The sequence below is a fragment of the Rosa rugosa genome, chromosome 3 (assembly GCF_958449725.1).
Source record: "Rosa rugosa chromosome 3, drRosRugo1.1, whole genome shotgun sequence".
Lineage (NCBI taxonomy): Eukaryota > Viridiplantae > Streptophyta > Magnoliopsida > Rosales > Rosaceae > Rosa > Rosa rugosa.
The window spans coordinates 43,411,729-43,423,787 of record NC_084822.1 but is presented as its reverse complement, the minus strand read 5'-3'; the positions used below and the strand labels follow the sequence as shown (position 1 = coordinate 43,423,787).

The 12,059-nt window shown below is 41.7% G+C and overlaps 2 long non-coding RNA genes across 2 annotated transcripts; both read left to right on the top strand.

Moving 5' to 3' along the window:
* The first annotated feature begins 1,052 nt into the window (after nucleotides 1-1,052).
* LOC133741062 (uncharacterized) lies at nucleotides 1,053-4,985 on the top strand. The gene is made up of 3 exons (XR_009861593.1): nucleotides 1,053-1,672; nucleotides 2,431-2,507; nucleotides 3,438-4,985. It is a non-coding gene; the product is annotated as an uncharacterized LOC133741062 (long non-coding RNA).
* A 3,233-nt stretch (nucleotides 4,986-8,218) lies between these two features.
* On the top strand, nucleotides 8,219-10,834 carry LOC133735218 (uncharacterized). The gene is made up of 3 exons (XR_009858844.1): nucleotides 8,219-8,836; nucleotides 9,595-9,671; nucleotides 10,602-10,834. It is a non-coding gene; the product is annotated as an uncharacterized LOC133735218 (long non-coding RNA).
* The last annotated feature ends 1,225 nt before the right edge of the window (nucleotides 10,835-12,059 follow it).

Genomic DNA, 12,059 nt, shown 5'->3' with positions numbered 1-12,059 from the left:
CACCTGTCGACGCAGATGATTTCGTCGAAGCCTTCGCAAGAAGGATGGAGGCAAATCAAGTCGGTGGGAGGCTAGGACGACTAGTAACACACATAAGGAGTCTAGGAGCAAGGAAATTTACTGGAGGGAAACCTCACGAGGCTGAAGAATGGATTTACAATCTGAAAATCCACTTTGAAATGATGGACTGTACCCAAGTAGAGTTACGAAGAGTGGCTACTTGTCTTTTAGAAGGAGATGCTCGTTTCTGGTGGGACACGGTCAAACGTGTCACACTCCCTGCAGCAATGGAACTCATGGAATGGGCTGTATTCAAAGAGAAATTTCTGGAAAAATATTTTCCACAAGTTGAGAGAGACAAGAAAGAATTAGAGTTTATTCAACTTACCCAAGGAAAGATGACTGTGATTGAGTACGAGACCAAGTTCACTAAACTTTCTCGTTTTGCTCCACACATGGTAGATACCGACGATAAAAAGGCAAGACGATTCATTGGAGGACTGAATTCCAATATTCGAAGAATGGTCACTCAACGTGGAATCACGTACGAGGAAGCTGTGGACAAAGCCCTAACTCAAGAGGAAGAAAATCAAAAATACCGCATGGAGAAGGAGCGAGAGAATGGCTTCCGAGGAAAGAGAAGTCATCCAATGTCTAACCAGAAAAGCGAACAACCATGGAAGCAGCAAACAAGGAGAGACGCATTTCAAAAGCCGACAACATTAACTCAACAAGGAAAGGAGGTAGCAAGAGGCCCAATTCGATGTTTCAACTGTGGAGATGTAATAACCTAGTTTTTTTTTAATCAAACAATTTGGTGGCAAACACCGGTTCCGTGATTTAAGGTTAGTGGACAATTGCATAATTTGAAGGCCGGTGCTTTAACATGATTATGCATGAGTGGAAGAACGAATCAATTAAGCTAAGAAACGAATTCTCTCTCTCTCACGTCCGAAACCACCCAAAACAGAGCAAAACTTCTCCAAACTCTCTCTCACTCCACCGGCCACCAATCAAGACCAGAACACTTCCTATAGCTTCGCCTCGACCTTGCGCAGCTGCAGGTAGCAGCCTTGAACCACGACACGGCCACCAGCGGCGGCGGGAAGCTCCGCCCGGTTTGAGCTCGTTTTGGTTCCAAGCTTGATATCTCAAGCTACCGGCCAACAATCCTCACCAAACTTCACCCACGAGCTCGCCTCAACGTCCTGAAGCTCCCAGAAGTGGCCTTGCACGGCGGCGCTACTCGTGGTGGCGGCTGGAAGCCAGACCCGATCAAATCGAAAACCGAAGCTTCGATCGGTATATCTCGAGCTGTAGTGCATCGTTTTGATTGATTCTTTTTCCAGTGGGTTCCCCTTGATGTTGTTAACAACTCTCTAGAAGGCATCGAGGCCTGAAATTGAAGTTTTTACGTCGATCGGAGCCCTCGCCGGATTCTGCAAAATTCTGCAAATTTTCCGACCACCGAAGCTTTCGATCGGTATATCTCGAGCTACAGACCATATTTTTCTGTGATTCTTGAACCAATGCGTTCGTCTTGAGTTTCTTAACAACTCTCTAGAAGGAATCGAAGCCTGAAATTGAAGTTTTGACGTCGAAATCAAGCCTTGCCGGATTCTGCAAATTTCGCCGGATTCTGGAAATTTTCCGGCCACCTCGACTGTTCTAGGTAATTTCCGACCACTTCCTTTCGTTTTCAGACTTCATGCTAGTTATGAAAGTGGATCAACTCGTCATTTTGAACAAGTTTGTAGTTGACGACTTTTGCATCGGAGGTGGTTGACCGCCGCGTTGACCGCCGTTGACCGCCCACTGACCGCCGCTTGTGGCGGCGTATTCGACCATATTTTGAGTTTTTATTATCTAGGTGATGATCTACGCATCCTTACGAGCGTTTTGATATATAACATGGTCATGTTAGAAAAAGTTGATAAATAGTGGATTTACGTTTTTACGTTACTATTTACGGTTTTTACGTTTTATCTTCGGTTTACGATCTGTGAAGATCAGACCATCGGTTTTACTTCAAATTTTAGTATGTTGATCGTATGACTGTCCCGATGACTTTGTGAGGTCACGGGCGAAGATCCGACCGTTGGATCTTCGTATAATTGAGAAATAGTTATTCGGAAGGCGATTCGTGAGAATCCGACCGTCGGATTTTCATATAATTTTGTGGAGATGTTAGTAAGGGCGATTCAGGAAGATCTGACCGTTGGATCTTCGTGATAATTTTGGAGGATGATCCTAAGGGCGATCCGTGAGGATCCGACCGTTGGATCATCATTAAATTCAGATCCGACCGTTGGATCATCGTTTAATTTGAATCCGACCGTTGGATCATCATTATATTCAGATCTGACCGTTGGATCGTCGTTTAATTACATTTATGAGTTGTTGGCTAAGTTAAGATCATTATTGGATTAGGTTATTGACGGTTTGAGTTGGTGGACGATTGTGGATCGTATTTTGAGCTGAATTGAAGACGCAGCGGGATTATCGAGGTGAGTAAACCTCACGTGGTTCATATTACGAACCGAATAAATTTAATTACCTTATTTTGTCGTAATTGCGTGAAAATATTTATGGAATAAATATTTGTTTTAAAATCATATGGACTTGATCAATTACGGTCCATAGGTAAGTAAAATGATTTTAATTATACAAAATGAATTTCACGATTTTCTTGTGTGAACTATAGTTGGTATTAGTGATTATCCCTGAGCGGATAATTACGTATATATATATTTACGTGATTATATGTGAATGGCGTGACATTGAAGAGTGTGAAATTGAGATGATTAAATTATTATAAATTGACATGTGACTTACCATATTTATATGTGATGAACATGATTGATGAGTTCTTGTTAATATTCATGATTTACATTGGAGGATGTATAGAGTCAGAGAATGTAGGGTTCTGAGGATGAGGTGTCCGAAGTTCGACGGTTAAGGATAACCGGAGTGTTTGTGTACTGAGGACGGGGATGTCCAAGGTGCGACGGTTTATTATTAACCGAAGTTGTGTGCTGAGGACGGGGATGTCCAAAGCGCGACGGTTTATTATTAACCGAAGTATATGGTGCTGAGGACGGGGATGTCCAAAGCGCGACGGTTATAGTGTTAACCGAAGTATTTTTGCCGTTGCTTGACCCTAGGCCAAGGTGTCAGAGGTAACGAGGCAGTTAGAGCTCTAACGTGTTATGGGATGGGACCCAAGTGGTGATAGTGTTGTGAGATAGGACCAAAGTGGTGATATTGAATGGGTTTGACGTTTGCGTCGTGGATGTTGAGATTGTTGGTTGTGTTGTTGAGTTATAAGAATTGTAATTTAAAATCAACAGTTCTTTCTTGTTTACTCATACTGGCTGTAAAAAGCTTACCGGGTTTTGTGTTGTTGCAACTCCCGGTACACTATTCAAATTGTGTAGCGGGAAATCCTACAGGTCAGGAGAACCAGGACGGTGATCGGGCTGCTTAGAGTAGTGTTATGTGAATTACAGCATTATATTGTGAGGTTTGTTATGCTCATTTAGAGCTTTGCAATTTTACTTTGTAAGAGTGAATTGTAATAATTAACTCGAGGTTTTCGAGTTTTTGTGTTGAGTGGCGAGTGGTATGTTTGTTTGTGAGAAAAAAATTCAGAACGTTATTTGTATTAATTGTTTATTCATGTTTCGGATTTGAATTGGTTATTCAAAATTCGGGGCGTGACAGTTTGGTATCAGAGCGTAAGGTACATATTTGGTGACGTGTCAATACCTTCCGAGTGATGGCCCGTCTGCAGCGGATCCCCATCGTGCGCTCTTCGGTATTGGCTAAGTCATTGGGTATGTGTGAGTGTTGGAAGTTGTTTAGGCCGCTAAGTCGTTTTAGGAACGTTAACACCTTCCCTGTAGTATTGACTTGGTTAATATGGACTTGTATTTGACTTATACTGTGTTTTAAGTGTTATACGTGTATTAGCCAAGCATACTATATTTCTTAGGTGTTGAATATTCGAAGGAGTAGTACTTAGAACTACAGAGTTGTCTTGTAGGTTCGTATTTGAATAAGTTCAGTTACCGCGAGTTATAATCTTTAAGGGATGGAAACCTTCGGATTTAACTCTATTGAGTTAGGGTGATTGTTTTATGGAAGTGAGGTTCTTTTGGATGTTGAGGTGTTTGGTTGAAGGCATGATGTTGGCCTATGCACGTACCTAGTGTGGATACGAGTATGAATTGATGGAATTTTTGCCTTATTAGGTTGGATATACAGATGTTTTTGATTTGATTCTTGACTCATGTGGAGTGGTGGGTAGTATTGCGGTTTGGGAATGAATTATTGTGGTTAATTCTTCCATGTGTTTGTAAGTTGATGAGCAGGGTTTAAGTTGTGAGAAAGGAGTTTGATCTCGTGTTTGAGTGATTGAGACGAACGACTATATATTTGAGGTTGTTTTGTGTTTTAAGTTTATGTAGACGGGACACTTAAAGTTTTGAAATAGAGTTTGATTTTTAGTTGATAGATAATGGGGAGAATTAGAATCAACTCTTTGTTAATGATCTTGGACGAGAGTGTGTTTCTATGGTTATGGATTTTAGGTGAAATGGTTAAATACAATTTTGGGTATTGATGATAGTGACATGATTGGGTATCCATAGTGGTTCAAGTGAATTACTATGCGGTATGGAGTTGATTCGACGTATGAATCGTGAAATCTTAGGGTTGAATTATGGTAAGTTTGATGGAGCATGTTTTAGAGGGAATGGTTGAGATTTTATAAGACTAGCACGAGTAACTCTAAGGATGTGAGTTTTCCTAGTTAACTCAGGAAGTGTTTAGCTTTATTAATCCCTAATTCTAGCGACGAAATTATTGTGTTTGGTTTGACTCAGAGGATACTAGCTTGACCTCTGTGCAACTTAATTGATTGTTTGTGATAAATCATTATGAAAGATGTGTGCAGTAGAGTTGTTTATGGTTTTGAAAACAGTATTGGGTGACCAAGGTTCGATCCTTGGTGTTGTTGTTGGTTAAACAAACAGGAAAGAAAACATGCACACCATCTTATTGAGTTTATATTACAAAAAAAAAAAGAAAAAAAAAAGAAAAAAAAAAAGCGAGGACTATGCTATACTAAGCCTAGTCAGCAGCTCCGGATGGGTTGAGGCTGAGCTCAAGAGAAACGTTTGAGCCACTGTGGTAACCGCCTGAGCCACCAGAATAGTAACCAAAAGCGCTACCTTCCTCGGAAGTAGCCTTCAGGTTACCAAAGACGTCCTCGCCGTGCACGGGGAACAGAGGAAGAGTTTGAACCTCCTGGTGATCTCCTCCTCGTTGTTGCAGGGATGTTTGTCCTCCTGTTGTGCCAAAAGAGTTGTACTAGTATTAGTGTTGAAGTGTGAGGAAGAATATGAAACAGAATTTAAATCAAGAAATCCTTCATTACCAGTAGAATAGGTGGAACCAAAGTTGAGATCAATGGATCTACCATCATCAGTAGAACTAGTGGACCCAAAATTGATGTCAATGGATCCACCAGCTGGCCCAAAATTGATGTCGATGGATCCACCAGCACCAGTAGAACCAGTGGACCCAAAATTGAGATCAATGGATCTACCAGTACCAAGAGAACTAGTTCTCATGGGCACTGGAGCAGCCTGATTACACCTATTCATCTGCTTCTCTCGAGCCCTGACGTTCTGGAACCAAAAGTAAATGTTCTTACCCTCAACATGCCCATACTGGTTCAGCTGGAGACAGATCTCGTGAATCTGCTCTGTAGTTGGGCACTTAAATCCCTTGACATAGTAAAGATCCTTGAGGATTCTTATTTGTTCTGGAGTAGGAATCCACCTGGTACGGCTTCGCCAGAAATCCATGTTGGCACTACTTCCAGCTGCTTGGGTGTTTCCTCCCTCCTCTGTTGGTTGCTGTTGTTGTGGTTCCATTTGTTGCGGGGTTTGGAGCTCCATTAGTTGCAGAGTTCGTGGCTCTTGGGTCATGGGGTGAGAGGATGTGGAAATCGAGGAATACATGGTTTAGTGTTTGAGGGAGATTTTGTTAGAAGGATTGGAGTTGTTGAACTGGTGATTGGAGATCTGAGATTCTCAGAGGAAAGATGAGATCGAATCTTCAAATGGAAGAAAAGATCTGAGAAAGAAGGATTGAAGATTTGGAGGAAAATATTGAAGATCTGAAAGTTCAGAGGAAAGATGGGATTGAATCAACTAGATGGGAGAGAAGATCAGAAGAGAAGGATTGAAATTGATGAAGAAAGGATTTGAGAAGAGAAAGGCTGAAGAGTTGAGAGAGAAAGACTTGAGCTCGGAAGAAAAATTTCTTTTCTTTTGGAGTGAACAGTTTTTCTCCAGAATGCACCTATTTATAGAACAAGGTGAGCAGATCTCCACCGTTGGATGAACGATCTCAGAATTTGAATCCACGCGTTGGATTAAAGTCGCCCCGAAACCCGGAAAAGCTGTTGGCGCGTGTTGAGCGTGTAAGGGGACAGGCCGAACCTCGAGACGCTGTGGCAGACAGCTTTAGCCGAAAGTGATTTGCTTTCCGTAAATCACGGAAGAGACGTGTCGTGGCACGTGGAGTGTACCGACAGTTTGTTGTTATTCTATCGCTTATGATAGAATAAATAAAAGAAGTTGCATGGATAGTAACGAGAGCAGCTGGTGCTCTAGTGGTTGAAGAGCAAGGCTCATGTACAAGAGGTCAGAGGTTCGAACCTTGCCTCTCGTTTATTTTTATTATGTTCGCTTATGACATAATAAGTAAAACATTTGTACACATTATATTAAGCACAGCTTGTGCTCCAGTGGTTGGTGGGCAAAGCCCTTGTGCAGCAGGTTAAGGTTTCGAACCTTGCCTCCCCCGTTATTTTATTTATGTCGCTTATGACATAATAAATATAACACGTGAGCATATATTAATGAAGGCAGCTCTTGCTTCAGTGGTTGGGAGCAAAACCTTCGTGTTTGAGGTCGGGAGTTCGAACCTTACCTCTTACAAATATTTTTGGATCTCGTATATGCTTGATATACGGACGTATATACGGTATGTACGGTATACATACGTATATACGGTCTGTACGGTATGTATACTTATATACAGTTGTACAGTATGCATACGTATATACGGTCTGTACGGTATGCATACGAATATACAGTTGTACGGTATGCATACGTATATACGATCTGTACGGTATGCATACGTATATACGGTATGTACAATTTCATACCGTAGCCGAGCTGGAAGTTGGTGGGCCGATTGGTAGGCCCAAATAGTAAGCCCAAATAGTAAGCCCAAATGGTAGGCCCAAATGGTAAGCCCAATTGTTCGGCCCGAATGGTAGGCCCAAATGTTAAACCCAAATTGGTTCGAGCCGGTTCTAAATGTGGATGGTTCGGTTTCTTCGGCCCAATTGGCCAGCCCTAATGCTTAGCCCAAGGATTGAGCAAGCCCAAGTCATCATCACTGGGTGACATGTTTTATTGGCGTGCTTTTGAGAATGATTTGTTTTGAGTGATGCTAATTGAGAAGCGAAACGCTTTGTGGGAGTGTTTACTGTGCTTGTATGCCAGTACAGGATGACGATCTGTGTGAAAACAGCTATATGTGCAATGCCACGTGGTGATTTGAGTGTGGGTTGCTTGAGGCAATTGTTGTGTTGTAATTTTGAGAAATGATGCGGTGAAGGAATGTCATGTTGATGACTTAAGTGGGGATGAGGATTTCATTTGTGAATTCTCGTTGTGTGAGTTTACGTTTGTGATGAAAGGATTTAGTGGCCATAGGAATGTATTTTTATACAAAGGGCTGTGGTTTTGTAGATTACTACAGTTTTGGGAAAGATGGAGATTCGATGGTTAGGTTAACTGTAATCGAGAGCAATTAACTTGCGCTTAAATTTCGGGACGAAATTTCTTTAAGGAGGGTAGATTGTAATAACCTAGTTTTTTTTTAATCAAACAATTTGGTGGCAAACACCGGTTCCGTGATTTAAGGTTAGTGGACAATTGCATAATTTGAAGGCCGGTGCTTTAACATGATTATGCATGAGTGGAAGAACGAATCAATTAAGCTAAGAAACGAATTCTCTCTCTCTCACGTCCGAAACCACCCAAAACAGAGCAAAACTTCTCCAAACTCTCTCTCACTCCACCGGCCACCAATCAAGACCAGAACACTTCCTATAGCTTCGCCTCGACCTTGCGCAGCTGCAGGTAGCAGCCTTGAACCACGACACGGCCACCAGCGGCGGCGGGAAGCTCCGCCCGGTTTGAGCTCGTTTTGGTTCCAAGCTTGATATCTCAAGCTACCGGCCAACAATCCTCACCAAACTTCACCCACGAGCTCGCCTCAACGTCCTGAAGCTCCCAGAAGTGGCCTTGCACGGCGGCGCTACTCGTGGTGGCGGCTGGAAGCCAGACCCGATCAAATCGAAAACCGAAGCTTCGATCGGTATATCTCGAGCTGTAGTGCATCGTTTTGATTGATTCTTTTTCCAGTGGGTTCCCCTTGATGTTGTTAACAACTCTCTAGAAGGCATCGAGGCCTGAAATTGAAGTTTTTACGTCGATCGGAGCCCTCGCCGGATTCTGCAAAATTCTGCAAATTTTCCGACCACCGAAGCTTTCGATCGGTATATCTCGAGCTACAGACCATATTTTTCTGTGATTCTTGAACCAATGCGTTCGTCTTGAGTTTCTTAACAACTCTCTAGAAGGAATCGAAGCCTGAAATTGAAGTTTTGACGTCGAAATCAAGCCTTGCCGGATTCTGCAAATTTCGCCGGATTCTGGAAATTTTCCGGCCACCTCGACTGTTCTAGGTAATTTCCGACCACTTCCTTTCGTTTTCAGACTTCATGCTAGTTATGAAAGTGGATCAACTCGTCATTTTGAACAAGTTTGTAGTTGACGACTTTTGCATCGGAGGTGGTTGACCGCCGCGTTGACCGCCGTTGACCGCCCACTGACCGCCGCTTGTGGCGGCGTATTCGACCATATTTTGAGTTTTTATTATCTAGGTGATGATCTACGCATCCTTACGAGCGTTTTGATATATAACATGGTCATGTTAGAAAAAGTTGATAAATAGTGGATTTACGTTTTTACGTTACTATTTACGGTTTTTACGTTTTATCTTCGGTTTACGATCTGTGAAGATCAGACCATCGGTTTTACTTCAAATTTTAGTATGTTGATCGTATGACTGTCCCGATGACTTTGTGAGGTCACGGGCGAAGATCCGACCGTTGGATCTTCGTATAATTGAGAAATAGTTATTCGGAAGGCGATTCGTGAGAATCCGACCGTCGGATTTTCATATAATTTTGTGGAGATGTTAGTAAGGGCGATTCAGGAAGATCTGACCGTTGGATCTTCGTGATAATTTTGGAGGATGATCCTAAGGGCGATCCGTGAGGATCCGACCGTTGGATCATCATTAAATTCAGATCCGACCGTTGGATCATCGTTTAATTTGAATCCGACCGTTGGATCATCATTATATTCAGATCTGACCGTTGGATCGTCGTTTAATTACATTTATGAGTTGTTGGCTAAGTTAAGATCATTATTGGATTAGGTTATTGACGGTTTGAGTTGGTGGACGATTGTGGATCGTATTTTGAGCTGAATTGAAGACGCAGCGGGATTATCGAGGTGAGTAAACCTCACGTGGTTCATATTACGAACCGAATAAATTTAATTACCTTATTTTGTCGTAATTGCGTGAAAATATTTATGGAATAAATATTTGTTTTAAAATCATATGGACTTGATCAATTACGGTCCATAGGTAAGTAAAATGATTTTAATTATACAAAATGAATTTCACGATTTTCTTGTGTGAACTATAGTTGGTATTAGTGATTATCCCTGAGCGGATAATTACGTATATATATATTTACGTGATTATATGTGAATGGCGTGACATTGAAGAGTGTGAAATTGAGATGATTAAATTATTATAAATTGACATGTGACTTACCATATTTATATGTGATGAACATGATTGATGAGTTCTTGTTAATATTCATGATTTACATTGGAGGATGTATAGAGTCAGAGAATGTAGGGTTCTGAGGATGAGGTGTCCGAAGTTCGACGGTTAAGGATAACCGGAGTGTTTGTGTACTGAGGACGGGGATGTCCAAGGTGCGACGGTTTATTATTAACCGAAGTTGTGTGCTGAGGACGGGGATGTCCAAAGCGCGACGGTTTATTATTAACCGAAGTATATGGTGCTGAGGACGGGGATGTCCAAAGCGCGACGGTTATAGTGTTAACCGAAGTATTTTTGCCGTTGCTTGACCCTAGGCCAAGGTGTCAGAGGTAACGAGGCAGTTAGAGCTCTAACGTGTTATGGGATGGGACCCAAGTGGTGATAGTGTTGTGAGATAGGACCAAAGTGGTGATATTGAATGGGTTTGACGTTTGCGTCGTGGATGTTGAGATTGTTGGTTGTGTTGTTGAGTTATAAGAATTGTAATTTAAAATCAACAGTTCTTTCTTGTTTACTCATACTGGCTGTAAAAAGCTTACCGGGTTTTGTGTTGTTGCAACTCCCGGTACACTATTCAAATTGTGTAGCGGGAAATCCTACAGGTCAGGAGAACCAGGACGGTGATCGGGCTGCTTAGAGTAGTGTTATGTGAATTACAGCATTATATTGTGAGGTTTGTTATGCTCATTTAGAGCTTTGCAATTTTACTTTGTAAGAGTGAATTGTAATAATTAACTCGAGGTTTTCGAGTTTTTGTGTTGAGTGGCGAGTGGTATGTTTGTTTGTGAGAAAAAAATTCAGAACGTTATTTGTATTAATTGTTTATTCATGTTTCGGATTTGAATTGGTTATTCAAAATTCGGGGCGTGACAGGAGAAACGGGGCACATGTCTAATGCTTGTCCAAAGCCACGTCGCATTCTAGGATCTTGTTTCAATTGTGGGAAGGTGGGACATTTCTCAAATCAGTGCGATGCACCAAGGCAAAAAAATAACCCACCACCTCGTCCTGTCCAGCTAAATGCCATAGCTCGTGAGAACATCGTGATGGAAGGTACGCTAATAGCATATAGTACTCATGCTCATATACTATTTGATACTGGCGCATCCGATTCGCTTATGTCTGCTGCATTTGTCACAACTTTGGGATTGACACCAACTGAGCATGATGAAATTTTAACAGTCTCAACACCATTAGAAAAATCTACCACTTTAACCAAAGTATGCAAATCATGTCCTATACATGTTCTAGATACAGAATTTCCCATGGACCTCATAGTCATAAATTTGAGGCGATTTGACATAATTCTAGGATTTGATTGGCTAAGCAAATATCATGCCTTTATAGGCTGTCGTGAGAAAACCATCACCTTCACTATTCCTGGCCAACCCATTCGAAAAATTCAGTGTGACTCGCCCAAAAAAAAAAAAAATTCATATCTTCCAAAATTCTTGCCAATGTCGAATTAAAGAGTTCAAAACCTTTAATAGACCAAATCCCTATGGTAAACTCATTTAAAGATGTTTTCCAAGAAATCACCCATTTACCTCCAAGCCGAGATATTGAATTCAGCATTGACCTCATACCTGAAGCCAGACCAATTTCTATTACTCCCTATAGAATGGCACCAAAGGAATTGAAGGAGTTACAGACACAAATCAAAGAGTTGCTCGATCTGGGATTTATCCGGCCTAGTGCTTCTAGTTGGGGAGCACCTGTTTTGTTCGTAAAGAAGAAAGATGGATCTCTCCGACTATGCATCGACTATCGGCAACTAAACAAGGTGACTATCAAAAATAAGTATCCATTGCCACGAATCGATGATTTGTTTGATCAACTACGAGGAGCTCGAATATTTTCAAAGATCGACTTGCGCTCTGGGTACCATCAACTTCTGGTCAAGGAGGATGATATCCATAAAACCGCCTTTAACACACGGTATGGACATTATGAGTGGTTGGTGATGTCCTTTGGATTAGCCAATGCACCAGCCATATTCATGGATTTGATGAACCGAGTGTTCAGTCCATTTCTGGATAAATTCA